Genomic DNA, 14,808 nt, shown 5'->3' with positions numbered 1-14,808 from the left:
AGGATCCTCGCTGGTTGACCCATTCTAGTACCGGCTGTTAGTCACTTGCTCGCACCCGCCATGGCGAGCAAATCTTTCACTCCTTTATCCAACACGAGTACTAAGCCACGCTGTGCGCTAAGGGCCTTTGCCAACAAGCCAGTGGGCGCTGCTGCAAGACAGAGAACTGGGGAAGAATACGAACCGCAAAGGATACCCAAAGCTTGTCACACCCGGCAATAATCTGCCTGCTCCGGGCTGCTGAAGCTGGGTGGCCGGGCGCGGGGCCGGGGCGGGGCCTGTTGCCCGGGAAACCACCGGTCGCCAGGGACGCGCTTCCTGGCCCCAGCTTCGGTTGATCCGCGGCTAGTGGATGCCTCAGACTGTTGCCACCCCCGGACGCCGGTATGGGAAGAGGAGTTTCTGAGACTCAGGAGCGTCGAGATCCCTGGGACCTCGTCGCCGCGGCTAAGCCAGAGCCGGGGCAGTGGCGAGTCCCCTGCCGCCCTTTGAGCGCGGGTTTCAAGAACAATGGATATTTCTCGGGTGGGTTTCGCCTGGACCTGGTGGTGCCTCGGGTCCGGGTGGGCGACCGACCATCCCGGTTCCTCTCCCCCGCCCTAATCTCCTAAAGACTGAGATCTGCATCCCCCTGCTGGGAAAGAAGCAGAAGTGCGGTGGACCGCTGCTGGGCGTGGGTAAGGAAAGTCCTCAAGGAACGCTGGGCCTTGACCAGTCTGGCCAAGCAGCGTCAGTGGCTGAAAACCGTGCCAGGGCTCAGACTTCCATAGCAGTAGCTTCTGGCAGTCACTTATCATCAGTGCCTGTTTCTGGCTTGGGAAGGGGAAAGCTGACTTGAAAGGATTCCTGCTCAGGCCTGCAAGTCACCTTTGCAAGTGTCAGTCTCTTGTTGCCCAGCTGAGCTTGACCTGATGAATACCCTGGATGTGAGTGACACTGATTAATCAGCGAACGCAAGTGTCTTGCCTACCTCCGGCATCCCCTCACTACCTCTTTCTAAGGGATTCTCACTGACTCGAAAACCTCTTCCTCACAAAATTTCACTAGATATGATTTTTGAGTCCCCTTTAAAGTCTACTTCCTCAAGGACAGCTCCAGGAATCTAACTACTTCCTTGCTTCCTCTGGAAACATAAGCCCCAACCAGGACCAATCTCATGAATGGCCATCCTGTGCAGTCACACAGCACTCCATGCTTAGGAGGACACTGCTCAGAGGGCCCTGGGCTTGTTTTAATGCTTTGTGAGTACAATCTGGAAGTTCTTAAGTTTTTAACAAAAAGCCCCATTATTTTCATTTTTCACTTGGCCTAGCAAATTATGCACCTGCTACTGGCCCCAACTCTTGTCTTTTCCCAAAGGCCTTCTTTGATTACATTCAATTATGTAAAAACATAGTTAAAAGGGATTCTTCTCTAGACCTCTCCTACCTACTGAGACACCAAGAGACAGAGGAGGGGTGGTTCTATTGACTAAACTGAAAGTTGTTGGAATCATGAGATCTTTGTAATCCAATGCTCCCCCCTCCTTCCCCCCTATCATATTTCAGGGCCTTTGAAGAATGTGCAGAATGTGGAAATGCCACACCTCTGAGGGCAGCAATGTTGGGCTCCTTGCTGAAGGATAGAGGCAGGTGAGGACTCAGCAGGTCATGCATTAATGAGTGCTCTGGACTGCTTCACAGGTGCCCTGGAAAGGCTGGTGCAGGTGGGGATAGGGAGGGCAGAGGGGAGGCTGCATTGTTTGACACGATGTGGAGGAAGTAAGAGACTTAGAGAAGGAAACTAAGAAGTTCTGCAGCTGTGCTGTCCAATAGTGCAGCCACAAACTACGTGTGGCAATTGTGCGTTTGTAATGTAGCTAGTCAGAAATAAGCTGTTCCATAAATGTAAGATGCACACCAGATTTTAAAGTCTCATTTTTAAATGTACAATATTTTATTTTTATATTGATTACATGTTGAAATGGTATTTTGGCTATATTGGGTTAAGTAAAATATATTAAAATTAATTTCACCTGTTCATTTTTACTTTTTAATGTGACTACTAGACATTTTAAAATTATATACGTATGTGGCTCACATTATCTTTCTTTTGGAAAGCACTGTTCCAAAGATCTTGGAGTATTGGAAACAACTTAAAATGTTCAGAACAACTGCTTCGCCCCCAAAAATTCATATTGCCCTCCATTTCCCAGAAGATACCCCTACCTACCCTTACCCTACCATCTGTATCACCTACAACCTTCCTAACCTAGTTAACCTCAAGCTAAAGGCCTTAGCGGTTAAAGAACTGCAAAGCAGCCTAAACACAAGTAGTCTAGAACTGCAGAATTATAGTCACTTGTGCAGGAGTCTCAAACTTCTGTTGCCACTAGAATAAATTCAGATGCTTGGCAGAGCATCTCCTGCATCTCCTGCTTTGACTGTCCAGTTTTACAGAAATGAACTGTAGAGAAACTGCAAAGAAAGGAAGGAAGAAGTAAGCAAAGGGAGGGTGGTCACCTCACCAGCCTTTTCTCCAGGTTATTATATTGTTACAAATTACGGGAGTATAGCTGTCTTGGCCGGGCCTCTTTTTGTCAGTCACCTCAGCTTAAAAAGTAGTAAGCTTTAGTGAGGAAATCACCTAATGCTCTAGTCGGAAGTACAGATAGGAGCAGAAAATTATCTGTAAATTTAAACTCGCACTTGAGCAGCCTCCTTCAGTTGTGGAATGTAAAATGGGTGGACTCCAATATCTTAATCTTCAGTGGTTTGAATGTCTCTTAAAAGCAATGTGGTGAGTGAAGATGTTATCTCTGAATCATTGGGTACTGGATGCTTGTCCTAACTGATCCTCCTAGAGCCTCTAGTTCCCTGGAAAGTGGCCCTGAGTGTTCACTTAAGAGAGCAGAGGCCCAGGCCTGTTAGGGTATGAGAATCTCAATGTAGGACCCATTACCAGTGGATTGCCTTAAAGAACCACTCTGAAATGCTCTGCCCAGAAGCTGTGGTTGCAGCCAGAGCATTCACTGCCATTCTTCCAACCCTTGGGGTTCCTTCACTGACATGGTTCAGTTTGCTTTCATTATGCTCACGTTTTCTGGAGTGATTCAATTTTAGGATTCAGTCTTCTCCTGGAAAGAAGTGGCTTTGTTTGTGAGCTACCTCACCCAAAAGTTTGCTTTGCCTTCCCACTCCTTACCCCGTGTGGCTCAGTCTCTGCTGTGCTCCTTAACTGCTTTTCCTCATGAGCCACACTATATGACCAAAGCCCAGAAACTGGATCTCTATGCCCTAGACACCTGTGGATGACTGAAATGAGACTGTCCCATCGGTGGGACATTTCTTTTGGATACGCAAGGGTACTCAAAGGAGTAACTGAGAAAATGATAGAACCTTGATAGAACCTATATATATATATATGACATCTTTCTATTAAATGGTCAGGATAGTTTGATTAGCATAGTAATAACACAGAAATCATAAGACTAGGATCATATATAATCGCAACAGCTGTGGAGATTATATGGCTGTAGATATAACAATAGCTAAGACATATAGTGGGTGTCATGTGTCAAGCATTATCCTAAGAGTTTTACATTTATTAACACATTGAATCCTCACACATATAAACTTCATAACAACGCTATGACATTAGGTATTATTATTCACATATTAATACCTAATGATACCTAATACCTAATACCATATTAATACCTAAATACACAGATTAGGAAAATGAGGAGCAAAGAGGTTTAGTAATGTGTTCAAGGTCACACAGATAGCATTTCCAGAGTTCTTTTAATCACTATGAAAATGGTCAAAGGCACAGAAGAGGTAAAAATGTTAACTTTCAGGAGGGGGTATGGGAATGAGAGTTGTGTATATGTAAATAAAAGCCTTTTAAATAACATTTTGAGTTTAGGTCAAAGATGTACAGAAAACTGAAAGAGGACATGCTAAGGAAAATAATTCAGAAAATGGTACCATGATGCCTTATACTCACTATAAGTCAACAGGGAGCATGAATTACACAGACAGATGTGGTCAAATATTTGATGGAAAAATCAGTGATACAGATAACTCAGTAATGGTGGAAATGTTGAAAAACAATTTGCAGCAAGATCTGTACTTCTAAATATAACATATTTGAATATTCTCAGTTTCAAAATTGAAGATTACTCAGAAACTACTTGCGATACTGAAGAAATGGAGGCTGAAAATTTTTATCAGTTCCATTTATGATAAAGTGACTGAAAATAAAACCAATGAATGAATGGTATGTATAAAGAACTTTGTTTTAAAGATGACAACATGGACATTATCAACTCACGTGAAGCACAGTGAGATTCACAAATGAGTAGAAGATCCCACAGTCCTCCAAACCAGTTCTTGTAATCCAGAGGACACGTAGGAGAGCAGGACAATGAACACGTATACCTACAACTTTTGCAGACTCTGTTGGCAGCAACTCTGAATTTCTTGAAAGAGTACAATGCTTTGAGGGCTTGTGATTGGTTTAGCAAGCCAAGTGATTATTCTAACAAACTATTGTCTATAACCATGGATGGGATGAAGTCTTTCAACCTAACCCAAGAGTAATCCTCTCTATTCCTACTGGGTGACCTAGATGACTCTTTGCAGCTCTTAAGTGGCACACATTTACCTGGGGAACTCATATTCTCACAAAGGCAAAAGTGTATAGTAGCCAGCTAGGAGTAAGGCGAGTACTCAGATTGTGTTGCAAGATATAGTAATGCAGATATTCTATAGCATGGTTTCTAAGAGCTAACTCTGACTCTGGTTCAAAATGTTTAGAGCATTGGTAATGAAATGTAGCTTGTGGCCCTTAATGAAAGGATGCCATTTGCTTTTCTGTAGTACAACCCTCAAGACAAGTAAAAAAAAAAAATCAATTTAATATAACAGGCTCAGCTGAATCTAATACTCTGGAATTTTCTACTCAAAAGAATTTAATGAGGGTATACATTTGAATGGCCAATTCAGTATTTAAAGTGTTGTCAACGATGGGAAGAAAAGGGAGCACTGGGTTACGCCCTTTTTAAAAATGATTGCTTTCTAAGTTGAACTGACCTCACGTAAGCTGGGTCTGAGGCTTGGTGAAGAAAACATTGTAGGTAAAGAACACACAGGATAGTGGGTTGGAGGTGTACAGTGAATGTGGCTTCTGCAGTCTTCCCAGCTCCTCCAAGGAGAGGTATTTAGGTTCGTGATACTAAGCTTCTGCCTGCCCAGTGTGGGGAGCTTTCCAAGCCTCTTCTAACCCCAACTATATCATCCTGAAATTCCACTATATTAACTCATGTGGTTATAAACACTGCCTTTCACAAGCCTAATTGTCTGGATCTAACCTTTAGGATCCAGGAACCATCCGTGCTAAGCCATCAGCACCATCTTGCTACACTGCCTGCAGTTGATACAATACTTAGGCATCACACACACAGTCGTATTGTGATGGAGTAAGAAAGAGGAAGCTGTGAGGGACATGTGAATTCAGCTCTGCAATGGTAAAGGTGGTAGGAGCTGAGAAGAGCAGGTCTGGCCAGTCCTCACCATAGAAATGGAAAGGCATGTCTGGGTGCTGGATGTGTTTGTGACCACTGTCATGATGTTTACGGGCATAACGAAACCCAACTTTATATATTTTTGCCATAACCCAGTCAGTTGCTTGCCAAAGATGAGGCACTATCCTCAGACCAGGTATTTGGTTGTCAGATACCTGTCTGGAACATCACAAGGCATAGCAAGCCACTGAGTAGCTGCCAGAGCCAGAGTCTGTGATAACTGGTATGTTGTGTCCTCACAGAGTAAAAGTGAGGGCTTGTGTAATAGGATGTGTTAGTACTGAGAATTTAAAAACATGGAAAATATTACTATTTGAAGTTTACAGGAGAATTTGATCACTAAAAACAGTACTTTGTATAAACATACGAAACAGGTATCCACATCCCAAAATTCATTAACGATGTCTGAGGGTTTATGAATAGGGATTTAAAAATACAATCTGTTCCGATCAGTTTAATATAGTTCTCTTAAACTTTTTTTCGTTGACCCCTTCCCACAAAGAGACTTTCTATATTTTCTCTTAAAGTGTTTACAAATGTAAGGCCAGTTGAAGAATATTGCTTTCCCCCACAGGTGAGGGTTAATAAAAAGAGCAGGATCTTGTTAGCATGACCAGCACTAGAGATTTCATTTTCAGATTGTATTTGGAGAAAGGCAAGCATCTTTGTCTCTTTGGAGTGGGTGAAAGGTAGGATTTTTCTCCCTTTCTTTTAACTTGGGGAAAAAAGTTAAAGCACTAACTTTTTACATTGGACGTTTTTTTCTTGTTAAAAGTTTAAGATAGTTGTGTAGTTTTGCAGGTATTTTTACATTGGGGAGGAAAAACTAAGACTATAGACAGTATCGTACCTTTGAATATTAACTTTTTAAACAGGGATTTCAGAAACTTAGACTAAATTTTTCTTGTCTTAACTTTTGAAGCAATTTAATTTTGTGACCTAATTACTCTAGAAACTAAAGTGAAGGAAGTTACGTCTTGGAACGTTACAAACTTTTACTTTTTTTTTTCCTACTTTGGGAGTTGATTATAAATGAGGGTGGTGGGATAATGGTGGATAGGATTTGTGCAGTGGCATTTGACTTGTATGATTGAATGGCAAAAGGGCAACCGGTGATCTCATTATGCCTTAAAATATAAACATATAATCTAATGATTACTCTTGTGTAATTACCACCAAGGTTAAGTAATAGAAAATTGCCAGCATTCCAGGAAATTTCTGCATGTTGCTTTCAAATTGTAACCCTTCTCATTCCCACAGGTGACCACTATCCTGACCTGTAAAGTAATTCCTTTTTTTATAACAATGTTTCTCAAAATATAATATAGCATCAGCATCATCAACTACTTGTTAGAAATGCAAATTCTTAGGCCTTTCCCCAGACCTAATATACTCACACATTTTTCTATGTGATGCATATTTATGTGATTAAAGTAGTTTATAAAGCAGTAATTCTCAAACTTTAGCATGTGTCAGAAAGACTCAGCTGGCCTATTAAAACACAGATGCTGGCCCTGCACCTAGAGTTTCTGATGACCTCTTTCTGTTGTGTTTTATTCACTGATTCTAATTTTCTTATATGCTAGGTAAATTTGACTCTGTGCTAGTCGTTGCACTTGAAATGTTACTTTGTAGGAATAATTGCAAGGCCTATAATGAAAATACTTTGCACCAAAGACTGTTTGTGTTTGCTTCTGCCCAAAAACTATTTGCATTTGCTTCTGCCAGACATCTGAGGGGACTACGAGTCTGGGCCAGCTGTTCAAGATTTGATATTTCTTGGACAACTGAAGTGATTCTTACTGTTTTTTAATTCTCTTCAGATTGTTCCAATTTTTGTTCACCTCCACTCTGAGATCCTAGAACTCAGATTGTTATAGGGGAAGGTCTCCTCTCAGACTCCCCAACTGTGTGGATCCACTTTGTTTTCTGTCCCCTTCTGCACCCAAAAGGCCAACAAAATGGAGGTTCTAATTTTCTGGGATTAGCTAATGCTATCAGGGGAAATGTGACTTCCGGCCTGTTTACTTCTCTACATCTTTGACTTCTCTTTACTTTTGGCCTGATAATTCCTTCCTATTTTATAATCTCTTTGATGCTTTTAAAAAGATTATTTTAAGTATATTTTATCCAGTTTTTCAGTTGTTTTCAGCTGTGTTACTGATCTGAGCCATCATCACCAGAAAAGGGAAATACGGAAAATGAATTATTAATGCACAGTATTTTTTCAAAATTCTGTGGTTTTTTCAAAACATTAGAAATCCATGGATGTTTATTATATCCTTTGGGGGGGGGGACTTCTGTTTTTAGCTTACAACTTTACCCAGACATGGGACATACAAAGAGTTTTGGTACAAAATCTCTCCTTGTGAAGAGATTCCCAGGGTTGCATATTATTTGGGGTGGCCTTTAACCACCCCCAAAGTGCTCTGATATTTACTAGTGGATTCTTTGGAATGCTTGTCACAACTTCAGAAAGCCCCACAAAATGCAGAGATGTGCCTAGTACAGAACCCATTTCACAATTTGTGGCACTTTTTATGAAATTTAATTTTTCCATAGCTTTCATCAGTCTGGAAACACTAAATTTAGGAGGCATGGATGTCTTGCACTCCTATCCCTGGAAAGGTTTCCATCTGGGATAGCATATGGAATGCCCCAAGCTTTATTTATTTGTTTTCCTGTTTGACTCCTGTGTCAGGTTGATCCCTTGAGGTAGGCAAGATTCTCAGAGAGAAAATATCCCTTCTCAACCCACTCCTGACAAGTCGGAACACATTTCTTTCTGGACAAGAATGAGTCTATTATATGTATCTTTATCTTTTGAAGGGGACTAGCAATAGAAATACACTAATGCTACACATATCCCTTTGGAAGGTAAAGTGGTAGGTTTTCCAGAGATCAGAGGTTGTTAGGAATTTGGTGAGATACTCATCTTGAATACTCTAGTTGCTGCTTGACAATTAAAATTTGTAACAATCCCTGTAGGCTAGCTTTGGGGAATGAACAAAGTCTGATAGCCTGTAGACTCCTGCAAGGGTACATGTGGCTTGGTTTCCATGAAACATTTGTGTCTCAAACACACCCACTTTATAGCATACCCATTTACATATCCACTAATCTGTTACTTGCACAAAAAGTCTCCTGTTCGCAAGCATTCCCAGTGATGGAAGTGTCCTAATCTGGGGACTTTGGCCTCCCCACTAGGGACCAATATTGGGTTGAAGGATAAACAGTATGGTTGACAATCTCTGTTTCTCTTGTTATTTCTCATGACATTTATAGGTTGCCTGTCAGTTGGGACTTTCCACCCTATTTCTCAATAGCCAAACGAGAAGTCATGTATTGCTTAGATGAATTGTGGTTACAATATGAATCTCCAAATGTCTCACTTTGGTGAAAGATCACTTCTGTATGTACATATATATTTTCTGGAAGGCTATTATATATCAAGAGTTGATATTCAAGCTGTTATTGTTTTTTTTCTAGGTAAATGGGATAATAGATTTTTTTCTTTTTTTTCAGTATTCTATTGCTTTTATTTAATCTTTCTGTAATGAGCTGGTGTTAAATTTGTCATAAGGACAATTTTTTAAAAAAAATTCATCTTAATGGACATTTAACAAGAGAAGCAGAAGAGTGTTGCTGAGGAATGAATAGCAAGAATAAGTCAAGAACAGCAGAAACCAAGGGACGCTGGCTTTTGCTGCTCAGACACCAGCAGAGCCAGACAACTGAGACTGCCAAGAGCTCATGACATGCTCCTGGGCTGCTCGTGTGACTTGAATGACGATTAGCCCTGGCTGGAATGCTGGGGATGCTCTTCCTTGCCTGCTTTTATTTCCTCCTGTTACCTTACCCCATCCCTTGTGAACATGTCTCTGATCCTAAAACACTGTACTTTCATTTATTCAATAAACACTAGAATCTGAGATATATACCAAAGCCCTGGGTAATACTGAGGCTAGTCCAGTGAGCCAAACAGACCTTTATGGAATTACAGTCTGTAGTGGGATGGATAGATGCTAATCATATCAGCTGGATGTATGGAATAGGACAGACTAGGATAAGGACTATAAAGGCGTGGTCTGCTAGGAGGTGCAGTTACTGGACAAGTGGCGAGTCCCATGTTACATTATCTACTTAGTATGCATTTGGAACTCAAGTTAAGCGGGTAACTGTAGGAGGGGCAAGAGTCAGGTAAGTGATGGTTGTGTTTGGGGGAGCAAGTATTTTGGGCAGAGGAAAGAGCCTGTATGAAGGCCCTGAAAAGCAATGAGTCTTATAGACTTAAGGAAGTGTAAGGATGATGACAAGAGAACAGAAAGCAAAAATTTCCTTCACAATAATGTTATTGGCTTGCATTTTTACCCACAACATATGAGTAGCTATTTCCTCATAACCTTGCATCCAAATTTTACACTATCCAATTAACTCCAATCTGAATGGTGAGAAATAGTATTTAATTGTAATTTTAATTTACATGTATCTGAGTAAGGTTGGATATCTTTTCATAGGTTTAAGGATCATTTTTATTTTGTGTGGGTTTGTGCCTAGCTGTCATGGGGGAAGGGAATTACATGATTCCAGCCCACTTTAATCTTTTTGTCCTACCTATGTGAGAATTGAAAAAAGCTGAGAAACATCTGTGAAGTTCACAGTCCAGAGCGACAGGGCCACTAAAAGGCCTAATTATAGGACTGAGAACACTTTCTCCATACTTTACCATCATACTTCTAAAGGCCTATTTATAGCAGTTTCTTTGAACAGGTGCATCATGTCCAGTTATCAAGAAAAAATTGCAAGCCATACTAAACGGCAAAAGACACAATATGAAGAGACAGAACAAGCATCAAAACCAGACATGGCAGGAATATTGGAACTATCTATTCAGAGAATTTAAAACAACTATGATTCATATGCTAAGAACTCTAATAGATAAAGTAGACCACATGCAAAAAGAGATGGGCAGTGTAAGCAGAGAGGTAGAAATCCTAAGAAAAAAAAATAAAAAAGAAATGCTAGTGATCAAAAACAGTATAACAGAAAAGAAGAATGCCTTTGGTAGGTTTATTAGTAAACTGGGCACAGCTGAAGAAAGAATCTCTGAGCTTGAGTATATGTTATAGAAACCTCCAAAAATGAAAAGCAAAGATAACAAAACTGAAACAAACAAACAAAAAAAACCAGAACAGAATATCCAAGGACTGTGGGACAACTACAAAAGTTGTGACATACATGTAATAGGAATGTTACAAGAAGAAAGAGAGAAAGGAACAGAAGAAATATATAGCACAATGACTGAGAATTTCCCCCAAATGAATGTCAGGCACCAAACCACAGATGCAGGATGCTTCTGTAGGATGAATGAAAAAAATACTACACCTAAGCATATCATTTTCAAATTACAGATATTCGAAGATAAAGAAAAATTCTGAAAGAAGCCAGAGGATAATCATCATCATCACAGATTTTCTTAAACTCATTAGGTAGCTGAGGTTACAGGATGACTGGTTATCCTAACTCAAAATACAGGTGCCTCTAAAGAGAGACAAAACACAAACACCGACTCCCTTGGAGCAAACCACAGGAAGAAGATATGGCCAGATTATAAGTAGGAAAAAACTCAGCTAACATTTTTAACCCAGTACGAATGTGAGTGGCATAATGTGAGAGACTAGGATCCCTCTGAGCCAAAGAAATAAGGTATTTCACACCTGCTTTCAGGCTTTTTTCAATGGCCCCCTATACACCCCCCCCACACACACACACACACATACACAAAGTATTCATTCACAAAGAAAGAGTGGTTGGCAGGGCAAGAGACTAGAGAAAGCACGCGTTGTGGTACAGACGGAGAGGAGGCGAGCATATTCTACTGCAGGAAAGACAGAAAGGGAAATTGATCTCTTTCAAAACAGTAGAGTTAAACTGCTGGGCCAAGGGGCAAAAATCCCTGTTAATCCCAGGGCCTAGGTGAAAACTGATTGTGGCTGAGAGGAAGGGAAGGAAAAAAAGGTCATCATGGGCTCAGACCACTATAGGTATTCTGCTGCTGAGGTAGGACAGAATCACTGAGAAGGTCTCATCCTCAAAATTCAGGGATGCAGGGCCTGCCTAAGACTGAGGTAGGACCAAGACAAGAGTCATTCTGCTCCAGCCACGCTACATTGCATTGGCAGTAAGTAAGAAGCAATTGTAATCTACTGCTGAGGGAGGGGCAAGAGGGTGGAGAGGAATCCTCTCTGAAATGCAGACATAGGCAAACAGTAAAGGCCTAAAGCTAAGAGTAGAGCAGGAACACAGAGAAAGTCTCAGGTAAACCTGACCCACTGTAAGCAGAAGGTAACACTAGAATTGGAAGCCAGTGGCCAACTGAAAGTAATTATAGAACACCAAAACCGAAGCCCAGCTCAATTCCTGACTACATCGACTTAACCTCCCACATACTTGTGTTATGGCCTAGCAGAAGAACAGTGCCCAATTCCAGGCATAAATACTACTTACCTTCGTTTTTACTGTCCTACAAGCAATGTCTGGCTTTCAACCAAAATGCAAAACTCACAAAAAGCAAAATAAATAAAATATATCATCATAGTCAGCCAAAGTAATCAAAAGAACCAGACTCCTATAAGACTCAGATATTGGAACTATGATGTAAATAACTACAATATGCTAAAGACTATATTGGAAAAGATAGACGTGTGAACACATGAGGAATTTCAGCAGAAAGATGGAAACTATTTTAAAAAGTCAAATAAAAATTAAAAAATGATAACATAAAATATTACATGCATGTATGGTAAAAATACTCAGCAAACTAAGAATAGAAGGAAACGTCTATTGCTTCTGTGATAAAGAAATCCACAAAAAACCTACAGCATCATACTTAACTGGTGAAAGATTGAGTGTTTTGCTGGTAAGATCAGAAACAAAGCAAGGATGTCTGCTCCTAAAACTTCTATTCAACATCAACCTGGGATTCAGTAAGCCAAGAAAAACGTTTTTCATACATGGTGGAGAGAAAGAAAGAAAACTTTCTATTCATAGATAAAAGGATTTTCTATGTAAAAAATCCCAAAGAGTCTACAATAGATTCTACAGGCCACAGGATATATGGTCAATATAGAAAAATCAATTAAATTTTTATTTTGTAGAAATGAATATTAGAAATTAGGATTTTAAAAAACTAGTACCATTTATAATACACCAAAACACATGGAATTCTTAAGTATAAATCTAACAAAATATGTGTATGCTGAAAATTACAAAAGTGATGAAAGAAAGCAAAGCCCTAAATAAATGGAGAGATATACTTCTCTCACAGATTGGAAAACTCAATATTATTAATATGTCATTTCTCTCAAATTGATCTACATGCAACACAATTCCAAACAGAAATGTAGTGGGCTTCCTTGTGGAAATAGACAAGTGAATTATAAAATTTATATGGAAATGCAAAGGACTTAGAATATGCAAAACAACTTAAAAAAAATATTGAAGGGCTCATACTACCTGATTTTGATACTTACTAAAGCTACAGTAATTGAGCCAGTATAGGCTTGGTGAAGGAATAAATATGTAGAATGAGTGATTAAGACAGTTGTATTATGTTATCTTGGAGTTGATCATTTCAGATTAATTTTTCCAGCTGCTGGTTCCTTTTAATTTGAAGATTTATGTTTTACTACTGGGAAGTTTTCTACAATTATAGTTTTAAATAATAGTTTCATGTGTTTTTTTTTTAATTTCTTCAAGAATTCCAATTATACCTGTGTTTCTTTGCCTATTATCTGTGTCAATCATTTTTTCCTGACCCTTTTTACTTTGTATATCATTTAATGTTTTTTAGTTATTTGTTTGTCTTTCTTCAGTGTCACTAAATTTCCGTTTTAGCCTATTCATCTTTGGGTGCTGTAGTGAGTTGAATGGTGGCCCCTAAAAGATATATCTACCCAGAAACTATTCATGTGACTTTATTTGGAATAAAAGGTCTTTGTAGATGCAATTAAGATCAAGATCTTGAGACTAAGATCATTTTAGATTATCTTTTGGGGCCCTAATTCCAATGGCAAGTGTCCTTAGAGGAGAAGAGAAGGGGAGAAGACATATAGAAAAGAAGGTAATTTGAATATGGAAGCAAAGATTAGAGTGATGCATCTACAAACCAAAGAACACCAAGGTTACTAGCAGCCACCAGAAGCTAGGAGAGAGGGATGAAAGCAAGGAGAAAGCCTCCAGAAGAAACCAACCCTACAGACACCTTGATTTCAGACTTCTGGTGTCCAAAAGTGGGGAGAATACATTTCTATTGTTTTAAGTCACCTGGTTTGTGGTAATTTGTGAAGGCAACCCTAAAAAGCTAATATAGTTACCTTCTTAAAATTTACTTTTAAATTTCAAGATGATTTTTCTTTTTGTTCTATTTATTTCCTGAGTTCAAGCAATTCTCTTAATTTCTCTTTTTTCCCAAATTCATTTATGCTTTAAAATTCTGATTGAAGGTAGTTTTTCATATTTCCAAATACTAGTTTGAAGTTATTTAATTCAGTCTGAAATGTTATATGGTAGTTTTCTTTTGCTTCATGGTTGTTTTGTTGTTGTAGTTCAGATTTTTTAATTTTGTTTTTTATCTCCTTTGGAATGGTGGAAGATTTCAACACTTGAGATGTATTGATTATCTGTGCTTTTTTCCCCCTATAAGTAGTTTCACAAAAATATATGCTATTTTCTTCAATTGTTTTTCATGGATTAAGGAAGGGTTACAAGAGTCTTTGTTTAATGGTGTCCTCTCTGTAACATAGCAAAGTACAGATTCTTTAATGCTTGTTTTTGGTGGTTGGGGAGTAATTGTATGTCCTCCATATGAGATCCAAGCCTGTTATGTGCACTGAAGAATATAAAGATCTATCTTCCCACCTTTCCAATTCTGTATGTGTGGTTGAAACCTATGGCCTTCTCGGAGTTTCCAACGTACACAGAATACTTGCATTACCCCAGGGTGCTCACTGCACATTTCCTTACATGGAATGCTTTCTCCGAATTATCCCTACCTTCCCTCCCTACTTCTTTCCCTCCTTGTCTGTGCCCTCTCTGTCTGGAAACAGCTGTTTTGGTATGTCCCACAAAAACATGTAAACCAAGAAGTGTAAACCGAGAAGGATGCTATTGTGGCGGAAAAGGAACAGAATTCACAGGAAGGAAGCAAAAGGAATTCCTGAAATAATGATGAAAAGAAGTTC

General features: G+C 39.5%; 1 long non-coding RNA gene across 2 annotated transcripts; it reads left to right on the top strand.

Moving 5' to 3' along the window:
• The first annotated feature begins 394 nt into the window (after nucleotides 1-394).
• Nucleotides 395-9,498, top strand: LOC109458438 (uncharacterized). 2 transcript variants are annotated; one of them, XR_002139225.2, is made up of 3 exons: nucleotides 395-677; nucleotides 1,548-1,631; nucleotides 9,092-9,498. It is a non-coding gene; the product is annotated as an uncharacterized LOC109458438 (long non-coding RNA). The 2 variants fall into 2 exon arrangements; XR_002139224.2 differs by having other exon boundaries at nucleotides 395-1,241.
• The last annotated feature ends 5,310 nt before the right edge of the window (nucleotides 9,499-14,808 follow it).

This window comes from Rhinolophus sinicus, linkage group LG01 (assembly GCF_036562045.2).
Source record: "Rhinolophus sinicus isolate RSC01 linkage group LG01, ASM3656204v1, whole genome shotgun sequence".
In the NCBI taxonomy this organism is placed as follows: domain Eukaryota; kingdom Metazoa; phylum Chordata; class Mammalia; order Chiroptera; family Rhinolophidae; genus Rhinolophus; species Rhinolophus sinicus.
The sequence above is the reverse complement of the archived record's forward strand: the minus strand, read 5'-3'. Positions and strand labels throughout refer to the sequence as shown.